Source organism: Equus caballus, chromosome 20 (assembly GCF_041296265.1).
Source record: "Equus caballus isolate H_3958 breed thoroughbred chromosome 20, TB-T2T, whole genome shotgun sequence".
Classification (NCBI taxonomy): domain Eukaryota; kingdom Metazoa; phylum Chordata; class Mammalia; order Perissodactyla; family Equidae; genus Equus; species Equus caballus.
Window position 1 is genome coordinate 37483838 of NC_091703.1, and position 8524 is coordinate 37492361.

The following is an 8524-nucleotide window of genomic DNA, read 5'->3' on the forward strand; positions in this document are numbered from 1 at the left end:
AGCTCAGGGCAACCACCTCAACCACCGAGAGGGGCTGGGAAGGGTCAGTGGGGACTGCTCCCCCTGCCTCCCCCATGTCAGCTGGGCCCAGAATCTTCCATTTCCCTGGTTCCATGTCACGCGCAGGACCTGGAGGGTGAGAGTGGGGGTGGGGGGGCGTGTTTGCCTGTGTAGCTTGTCATATGAACATGTACACAGGTGTGCACGTGTTTACACGCTTGTGGGGGCATGTGCATGTGTGAGTGGTGTCTGGGTGAGGGGGTGTGAGTCTCACTCCTGGAACACAGGCCCAGCACGGCCTCCCTCCCCTCGCAGGTGTCGTTGGCTGAAGCTGTGTGGCCAGCACAGTACCTCCCGGGAGACCGGCGCCCTGCTCTCTCCCTTGGCCCTCCCTCACGGTTTTCTTCCCCAGGGTGCTGTACATTCTCTCTCTTCTTTCCTTTGACAAACCGACTCGTAGGTGAGGCTTCGGTAGGTTTGCATTTTTAAAAAGGACAAAGTGTTAAGCTAAAGGAATGAATCTTTAATGGTGGAATTTCAGGCCTCTTCCTCTCAGGAGAAGTTTTATTTGTTTTGGCTTTGGTTTGATTTTGTCAGGGAAGCTTCCCTGTGTCGCTGGAGCCACCTGGAAGCCCCAGGCCCCCTCCTGGACACTGCAGGCCAGGTCACTTTCCCGGTCAGTTGCCAGAGCATTGCCTGGGGTGGGGGGCCGGCAGCTTCCTCTGGGTCCCAGCCAGGGAGGGTCCGCTCTCTGCTCTCTGCTCCCGCCTTCAGCCTGTCCCTTCCCCTCCCGCCCTGCCCTGCACATCCTCCCCAGAGGGAGATGGGGTGCACTCTGGGCCATGAGTGCCCTGCGTCCCCTCCTGCAGGGCCGGGGCTGGGCAGGGGGCACTCCAGCCACACCTGAGTCCGATCCGACAGCTGTGAGCATTGTTGGCTCTTACCTGGACGGCCCTCCCTGCCTCGCCTATAGCTGCAGCCGCTCTCTCTCAGTGGAGGCCTCAGCAGGGCCAGTGAAGGGGTGAACCCCTCACCCAGCCTCAGCCCCAGGTGGGCGTCCCTGCCAGCCAATCAGGGGCCTGTGCACCAGGCAGGCTGCAGGGCGGCATCGGGCTCTCCCCTCCTCAGCCTGCTGCCCGCTTCTCTCCCAGAGCAGCCCTACCACAGGCCCCTCGCTCTTCAGTCCCGGAGGATGCAGAGGGAGCAGTACAATCTTTGGGGTTCTCTGTTTGGCTGTGCTGGCTGGGACGAGAGTCAGGGGACATGGCTGAGTCCCTGGCACTCCTGGGACCCGGTCTCCTTGTCCTCAGTCCCCTGGCCCCGGGAGGCCCCCCATGGAACTGAGGGAGGGCTGGGCACTGGGGTGGGGTGCTACGGACACTGCCACCCCCTGCTGTGGAGATCAGAAGGGGAAGAGGCCTCACCCCTCAGCCAGGGGGCTGGGGAGGCTCAGCACAGATGGCTGGGTCAGCAGGGCCCATCTCTGGCCACCCAAGTGACCCTTCTGGGGTCTGTACCTAGAGCTTCATCTCCTGGGGTGCCAGCACCCCGCTCTGGCCTCCCCAGTCTGCCCAGAGCCCCCCTCGCGTCCACCGTGTGTTCATCCTCAGGGCTCCTCATTGGAGACCTCGGAGTCCTCCTGTTCCCGTCACCTCGGCCGAGCCGCTGACCCTGCAGGACAGCCTCAGGCTGGACCAGAAGCAAGGCAGCCTGACCTCACTACTGCACCCATAGTGGCTGGGGAGGTGTGCAGCCCTCCACAGGGCCCTGGTGCTTGGATGCTTCTGGAGACAGGGGGCTCACCACTTCATGCAGCAGCCTGCTCCAGGCAGAGATGCTTCTACTTCTTAGACAAGTTCTTTGTAATTAGCTGAAGTCTGAATACTGGTTACTTCCTCTGTTTATTCGCAGTCACACCCTCTGGAGTCACACATTGTCATCATAATCATCATCATCATCATCATCAGTGCTTTCTATGTACCAGGCACAGAGCATTATGTCATTTAGTCCTTTCAACACCTGTGAAGTTGGTTGGTACCTGTGTCATCCCCATTCTGTAGATGGGAAACCTGAAGTCCAGAGGAAATGTGTCATCTAAGTGTGTCACATAGCCAGGAAGTCACAGAACCTAGGAGTCAAATCCAGGCCCATGCCTTTGCCAGCTAGGGATGTGCCCATCCCACCCCCACCACCCTCTTGGCTCCTTCTCCAGCTTGTTCTTATTTCTCCGCCAGGCTCTGCTGCCCCACATAAACTCATACTTTCTCCCCGAGACCCTGCTGCTGGATTAACTCCTCTTCCAGGAAGCCCTCCTGGGACAGCCAAGGGGTAGGGAAGGAGCCTTCCTTCTCAGGTACCTTGTAACAGTGAGAGGAGGGGAGGGGAGGGGATAACGGGGCCATGTCTGTGATGTGGGTGAGTCTGCGGTGACACACTGGGGCGAGTCTCTTCCTTCTGCTCCTCCTCCCTCCAGGCCAGGCTTGGGTCAAGGACCTGATGTCCCACTTGGTGCCTGGCAGGGCCCTGGGAGTCAGCATTAGGGAAGGCAGCCCAGGCCTGGTCTCATACTGACCCTTGGCAGGATGGCAGGGCCTGTGGCAGTGGGGGTGACGTCTTCCTGCAGGCCTGTGGTCCGGCCGAGCGTGCACCTGACTCTGCTGGGGTCTCAGCAGTACAGAGAGGGCAGGGTTGGGGGTGCAGACTTCACTGCCACTCAGAGGACAAGGAGCAGGGAAGGGGCATGGAGGGGCTTCCTGGACTCCGGCCATCCCCTGGAGTGCCAGGCCACCTGCAGGGTGAGAAGCTGAGTGAGTGTGCGAGCGATGGGAGGCAGGACAGTTCTGGTGACCAGGGGTCTGGAATGTCCCGCGTCCTTTGATGACCCCTGGCCAGCCACAGTCCACGGCCACAGTGCCCTTGGTCATGTTCAGGTAGCTCACCCCTGCCTGCCACCTGAAGCTCCTTCTATTTCTCAGTCTAACTACTGAAACCCCAGGGAGAGGTGCCATATTCAGGAAGATTCCCATGGGTGAAAAATTCCGTCAAGCTTTAACCAAAAGCTTGCCTAGTGTTGTACCATCTCTGTGTAGGGCAAGACTTTCAAATTCGTCTAGTTCTATCCATCCATTCCATGTTAGCCTCTTGGCTAAGTGCCCATGCAGCCTCTGCTTACACACCTCCAGTGATGGGAAGCTCATTACCTCTCAAGGCAGCCAAGGCTCAAAATAGTGAGAGTCTTCCCTCTGCTACAGAGCTGAGGTTTGTCTCCCTGAGGCTTCTGCTCACAAGGTCCAGCCCTGCCCCCTCAGGAATCCTGAGAACCAGCCTAACACTTCCCCTTATGATGTTGGGAACAAGTGACCATCTTCCTGTTAATCTTCTCCCGAGCCAAAGCCAGTAAGAGACCCCTTGGAGAAACTGGGCGGTGCCTGCCAGAGGGGAGAGAGCATCTCACGCTCAACCTGCAGCTGAGCTGGTGAACTCTGAGCCCAGCCCTCAGCTTTGGGTAGAGACTGGAGAGAGTTCTTGGCAGAATCCACTTGTTTCTCCCCTACTCACTTTGGGGGGTCTCGGAGGCCCAAGCCTGACTCTTGCTGGGACGTGTTTAAAGGGAGAGGCTGCCTGTGGGTGCCCTAGCTGTAGGGAAGGAGAGACGGGCATAGGGGCCTGATTCCCAGGTTGACGGCATGGCGGGGGGCCGGGCTTGAGCTGCCCAAAGGTCCCTGCCCAACAGGACAGCCTGACTGTATGGGGCTCTGTGCACTTAGGTCTGGGGCCGTGGGCGTTTCACTTCCTTCCTCCTGGGAGCCGCTGTCCCTCCTCCGTTCCTCCTCTCATGGAGGCAGGGCACAAATAAATAAATAAAACGAAATAAACACGTTTGTCCCTGTTAAGTTTCATCTCGTTAGAGCTACCCCATCGCTCCGGCCTGTCAACTTCTCTTTAGATCCCAGCTCTGTTATCTGGCGTATTTGCCATCGTCCCCGCAGCTGTGTGGTATCTGCAAATTTGATGAAGTACCTGGAGCGTGTTTGTCTCAGAGGAAGCCCCCACCCCCTGCTGAGTGGCTGGAGCACACGCGTGCACACACATGCACACTTACAGGGTGTTCACGTGCACACACTTCCCTCTCTCTGGCCGAGGCTTGTTAGCCCTGTCCAGTCACCTTCAAGGTCCTGGTGGGGATCCTGGGCACCTGTGCCATACACAGGGCCTGGCACTCAGCAGCCACCTGCTGTGCACATGTCCCTATGGGGGATGGGTGCTCTGGGGACGTCGCACCTCCTTACCTCCACTGGCTGCCATTTAAACAGCCTCAGACCTGGCCGTGCCTTGCCAGGCTCTTCTACCAAGCTTGGGGCCAGGCTGGCCGGCCAGCATGGGCCTCGGCTCTCCTGGACAGCCACGTGACCCTCCCTCCACTGCTAAACACGCAAGAGGCGGTGCCTGAATGCACAGCACATCCTCCTCCTGGCTGCGGCTGTGGCTGCCGGTGGTGGAGCCTGCATGACCACATGGCGCAAGGACCCCTTCTTCTGCCCGTGCACCTGCTGCACACTGCTTCTCTGATCCTTGTCTCCAGGGGACCCCAGACCTTGTCTTTGCGGTAATTGCACAGCGGGGGTAGCCAGCTCAGAAAGATCCAGATCTTCACTACAGAGCCTGCCAGACACTGCCTTAGCAGCACGAGAAAATCCCAGGGCCTGGACAGACTTTCCAGAGTCTTCTAGTCCATTCCCCAGCCTGCCGGCACTGGATGTGGGGGTGTAGAGGACCCAGGCATGTTCCTACACAGCCACAACTGCAATGCGAGCTGTTTGTTCTTCCCTCAGGGAAGGCGCCAAAAGCTAGTTACCTGTATCAGTCAGCTGAGGCTGGTGACAAACAGCCCCAGCTTCCTGGTGGCTTATACCAACAAACAATGATTTCTGGCTCACACTGCTACATTGTGGGTCAGCTGGGGATTCTGATCCAAGCCACCATCTCTGTGGGATCCAGGCTGAGGTGCGGTCCTGGCTGCAGCGTCACACCACGCCAGAGGAAAAGAGGAGGCAGGTCATGTACTAGCTCCCAGTGTTTCTATATCCAAGTGCCATTTGTCACTTCCATTCACATTTCATTGGCTGGATCAAGTCAGCGGGCCAGGCCTAACTGCAAAGGCAGTGGGGAGTTTTCTTGTGCCAGGAGTTTTGGCAAATGGCCTCAGTGACTACTGTGTGTAGTGGCTGTTCCCATCCCTCAGGGCCAACGCGAGTTCCCACCAAGCCACTTGGATGCTGGTTCTCTGAATCCAGCATCCACTTCCCACCCTGGGGTCCCTGTGCCCAGGTTTTGCCCTCGTCTCTCACTGTGTTTGCTCTGCAGGGTGTGTCTTTCCTTCTTCCTGTCTCAGCACTCAGGGGTTCAGTTCTGACCAATCTGCTCTCTCCCCAGGGGTTGCCCTGCCCCTCACCCCCAACTCATGCCAGGCCATCGGAGTCCTTCCCTTCTCTCCCTTCCCTCACATGTCCTCAGAGGGTGGCGGCTGGGTGGAGGAGCCCTCGTAGGACAGGTGGCCCAGATGCTCCCCCTGCCTGGATGGGGCTGCTCTGGGGCCCGCCCACCCCCACATCTCAGTGGATTTGTTCATCTGAGCTGTGTGTCCACCTGTGCTGAAGTCTGTCTGAGCTGCGTTTCTGTCACTTTCAAGTGAAGAATGCTGGGTAAGACACATTCCCAGGGGGCTCATCCAGACGGTATCAGTTGTTTGTTCCAAGTAACAGACCACCCTGAAAACTAGTGGCTCCATGTGATAAAATTTCATAGATCTACACACACACCACGAAGTGCGTGTAAAACTGATAAAACCTAAAGAAGGTCTGTGCCGGAGTTAACAGTATTGTATCAAGTCAAGGTCCTGGTTTTGGCAATATGCCCTGGGTATGTGCGATATTGTCACTGGGGGGAGCAGGGTGAAGGGTACACGAGAAATCTCCGTACTATGTTTGCATCTTCTGTGAGTCTCAAACTATTTCAAATTACAAAGTTGTAATAACACGGACTCAGTGGTTTAAGACAGCAGCCATGTGCTTCCTCATGATTCTGCCATTTGGGCAGGGCTGGGTGGGGACAGCTAATCTCTGTTCACACGGGGCTGGCACAAGTGGCTTCACTCACACATCTGCCGTGCCAGCTGGGATGCTGGAACAGCTGTGGTGCCAGTGGGCATCTGTCTGCCCACGAGGCCCCTCCAGCAGGCCAGCTGGTTCGTCTTTACATCGTGGCTCTGGGCCCAAGAGGGTGAAAGTGGTTCCCCTTGGTGGGAACTGGCTGGCGGCCCTCTGGCCACATTCCATTGGTCAAAGCAGGCCCTGGGCTGGCCCAGGTTCAAGGGAGGGGAAAAAGATTCCACCTCTTGCTGAAGAGGAGTGGCAGAGAATGTGTGGCATCTTTCACTCATCGCTGTCCCCAAACGCATCAGAGCTTCTGAATTTGCCCCCCGGGGTCTAGTCCAACTTCCTCACTTGGGATGCGGGATGGAGGCTGGAGAGGGCAAGAGGGTCAGCCACACAGGGAGGGTCATGGATTTAGGGGCAGAACTGGACTCCCAACCCAGGGCTCTTCCAACCTCACCCCACGGGAGCCCCGACTCCAGGGCAGGGCCCGCCTCACCCGCCCGGCATCGCTGCCTGGGGTTCTGTTTTGCACACGCTGGTGTTTGCAATCAGAAAGTTCAGTGGCCCTTCCAGTGTGCTTAAATTAGTCCCCACGAAAACCGAATCATTTCATTTGCAGAGAAGGGCTTAATTGCAAGGGGAACGAGGCAAAGGGAATTCTGTTGCCTGTTTTCATTGAAGAAAATTACTGTACTTTCCCCTGTCTCCTTCCTAAACAGAAGCAGCTTAGCAATTGGCCTGTAATCTCCAGTGACACCTCTTCTGTTCTTTCTTCTCAGACCTTGTTCAGCTCTTCCCCGCTCCCGAGACCCTGCTCCGGCAGGTTCTTGCTCCCCCACCTGGCCCCCCACCGGCCCGGGCAGCCCAGCCTGGCCCCCGGTGGCGGACAGCACTGCCCTGGTTTGCCTGGAGTCTCCCCACACCCTGCGATGTTGAGAGGATTGCCCGTGACTTCACAGGGGCCTCAGCCACAGACTGGCCCACACTCTGACGGGAAGAAACGTCCCATCGCTTTCTTTAGAAATCACGTGGAATCCGCTCCAAGCCCTCACTCACCAGGGCTGCAGAGCGGTCACGTTTCTGACCAAGGGCCTCCCCAACCAGCGTCTTACACGAATCCTGGTGCTTCCCTGGATTGGTGCCTGGCAGAGGGGAGGGGGCCTGGCCCCTAGATTGTCTTCACCACGGATCCTTCTGTCATACGATTCCGTGGCTGGCAGGTCCTCGAGTGTCCATGTGAGGAAACCCAGCAGACATACCCACACTCTCACCCGGGGAGCTGGTTCCTCCCTGTCTGTCTGCCTGAGAGCCCCTCCCCTCAGACAAGCCAGACTGGTTCCCTCTGTGGCCACTGTTTCCCTGGGGAGGGGGATAGGGACCTTTCAGGGAGACAGGTGACAGGCTGGCAACCTGCAAGGGGAGGTGTGCCAGGAAGTAAAATATGTTGCACGTCTGGTGTTAGGAGAGAAATAAAGGAGGGCTGGGCCCCAGAGGGTGTATGGGTAGGGTTGGGCTATAGCCCCAAAGGGGGACGGTGGTTTGAAGGAGAGGAGGAGCTGAGACACATGGAGATCCGGGGGGAACAGCAGAGTGGGTGGAACAGCAAGTACAGAGGCTCAGAGGCAGGAGCAGGCCAGGTGAAGGTGAGGGCAGCAAGGCGTGGCCTGATTAGAATGGAGGGAGAGCAGGAGGGCAGGTCAGAGGAGCCTCCCAGAGCCTCTCTGGGTTCTTCGTCTGGAACAAGGTGGTGTTATTTTGTTCTGGCAAATCCACAGCAGCACAACAAATCTGAGAGTGGCTTCCCCTTCCTTTCTTTGGAGAAGGGAAGAGAGCAGGGCTGAGAACACAGACTCTGGAGCCGGGCTGTCTGGGTTCAGAGCCTGGCTCCACTACCTGCCTGACCTCTCTGTGCCTCAGTTTCCCCTCACGTGCAGGGAATAAGAACAGCACCTACCGCGTGGGGTTGTTGTGCGGATTCAGTGGGCTACAGCTCACCAGGAGTGTGTCAGGATGCTGTCAAGCGTTGGCTAATTTTATCATCTTTCTCGATAACTTCCCCTGCTACAGAGATAAAGCCATTCGCCCAAGGTCCTGGCTGATAAAAGGCAGAGCTGGTCCTGATGATGCTGAGTCCCCGCCTCCACCCTGCCCACTGCCTGGGTGCAGAGTCGCCCCCAGAAACACGGCAGCAGCAGGTGGCATGGTGAGCCCCACTCATCCCCTGGGCCTCTCTTTCCCCTGGGGCATCCTGGGACCTTCTGTCCAGATTCTCTCCTTCCCTCCAGAACTTTCTCTGGGGCAGGGGTGGAGAGGCTGGCCTGGCTGCCGGGGAGGGCTGCTTTGGAACAACTGAATTGACGTACTGCAAA